This window comes from Heptranchias perlo, unplaced genomic scaffold (assembly GCF_035084215.1).
Source record: "Heptranchias perlo isolate sHepPer1 unplaced genomic scaffold, sHepPer1.hap1 HAP1_SCAFFOLD_59, whole genome shotgun sequence".
Taxonomy (NCBI): domain Eukaryota; kingdom Metazoa; phylum Chordata; class Chondrichthyes; order Hexanchiformes; family Hexanchidae; genus Heptranchias; species Heptranchias perlo.
In genome coordinates this window covers 5,615,906-5,617,983 of record NW_027139612.1, presented here as the reverse complement: position 1 = coordinate 5,617,983, position 2,078 = coordinate 5,615,906, and the positions used below count along the sequence as shown (strand labels likewise).

At 45.5% G+C, this 2,078-nt stretch overlaps 1 non-coding gene across 1 annotated transcript; it reads right to left on the bottom strand.

The window, feature by feature from the left end:
- Positions 1-637: 637 nt before the first annotated feature.
- On the bottom strand, positions 638-709 carry trnag-ucc (transfer RNA glycine (anticodon UCC)). Its single transcript has one exon. It is a non-coding gene; the product is annotated as a tRNA-Gly (tRNA).
- Positions 710-2,078: the final 1,369 nt, after the last annotated feature.

Here is a 2,078-nt window from a genome sequence, read left to right as displayed (position 1 = left end):
GTCCACTTTCCTGCCCCATCCCCATATCCCTTGGTTCCCCAAGAGTCCAAAAATCTATCGATTTCAGCTTTCAATATAACTCAACGACTGATCATCCACAGCCCTCTGGGGTGTAGAGAATTCCAAAGATTCACAATCCCTTGAGTGAAGAAATGTTTCCTCATGTCGGTCCAAAATGGCCGATTCCTTATCTTGAGACGATGAGCTCTAGTTCTTGACTCTCCAGCCAGGGGAATCAGACTCTCAGCATCTACCCTGTCAAGCCGTCTAAGAATTTTATACATTTCAATGCGATCACCTCTCATTCTTCTAAACTCCACCGAATATTGGCCAATTTAACGCAATATTTCCTCATACCACAATTGCAGCAAGACCTCCTTACTCTTATATTCCAACACCCTGACAATAAAGGCTAAAACATCATTTCCCTTCCTCACTCTCATTGGACCCTTGGTAACTCAATATTTCCAGCATGTTTTCCTCTTTTCCTTCGATAGGGAAAAGAAATGAAGGTTGATAACATTTTACTGCAATTACACTCGATTCTGTCTTGGAAACAATTTCCAACTGAACTGCATCAAATTCGATTGTAAACTTAAGAGTTTCTGATGGAAATAAACTAATAAAAACACTTAATTGCGATGGCCAGGAATCGAACCCGGGTCAACTGCTTGGAAGGCAGCTATGCTCACCACTATACCACCATCGCTGAAAATAATCAACAATAAAATAGTTCCCAAACATCAGACCCTGAACAGACACTGCAGGCTGTTGGATTTTGTTCTTCATTTTCACTGGTTTCTGACGGATCCTTTCTCGCTCTGTTGCAGTTCCTGTTTCCGCCCAGTAGATTTCACCAACCCCCAATCAATGGAAATTCCACACCAGCCAGTAATTCTTCACCTGATATCGGACTGAAGGGACAGTCGATACCTGCAATACTTGACCAGCTGGAAATACATTTTACCACAGCTCACATCAGCCTTTGAGTAAAGTTAAATAATTCCATTAAATCATTACAGAGACCTGACTACCAACTGGACAGGAATGGCAGCTTAATATTCAAGTCTATAAGATCTTTAGAAAGGACAGGGAAATAGGGAAAGGAGGAGGAGCAGCAATATTACTAAAGGACAATATTACAGCAGTTCAAAGATAGAATATCAGTGAGGGTGAGCGGGCAGTGTAAACACTCTGAGAGAGACACATCACAAGTGCCCCCACTGTACTCCTCCAGAAGGTATAAGAAGGGCGAGTGCGGGAGGATTTCTTCATTCTTTGTGAAAGTGTTTGTGAGATTGTGGAAATGTCTGGAAGAGGAAAAACCGGCGGTAAAGCTCGGTCCAAGGCCAAGTCTCGCACATCCCGGGCCGGACTGCAGTTCCCTGTTACCCGTGTTCACAGGCTCCTGCGAAAGGGGAACTATGCTGAACGTGTGGGTGCCGGAGCCCCGGTCTATCTGGCTGCTGTGCATCGAGTATCTGACGGCTGAAATCCTCGAGGTGACCGGCAACGCGGCCAGGGACAATCAAGAAGACCCGCATCATCCCCAGACACCTGCAGCTGGCCATCCGCAACGACGAGGAGCTCAACAAGCTGCTGGGACGGGTGACCATCGCTCAGGGTGTTGACTGATATCCAGGCCGTGCTGCTGCCGAAGAAAACCAGCATTGTGAGCTCCAAGAGCAAGTAAACCGGCCAAGGCTTAATCTGATAACCCAAAGGACAGGACCAACCTGATTGAAATCTTTGAAGAAGGAACAGAAAGTGTAGACAAGTTTAATGCAGTAGATGTGATATATTTGGATTTTCCGAAGGCCTTCTATAATGTAGCACATTGTAGACTCATGGCTAAGTTCAGAGCACGTGGAGTCAGGATCAGTTGGCAGAATGGATAGCAAGTTGGCTACAAAACTGAAAGCCGAGAATAGAGGTGAAGAGTCGCTACTCAGACTGGCAAAAGGTGGGAAGTGGAGTTCCAGTTGCTGGGACCACTGTTCTTCACAATTTACATTAACGATTTGGATTCGGGAATCGGAAGTACAATTCCAAAATTTGTGGACGACACCAACTTGGGG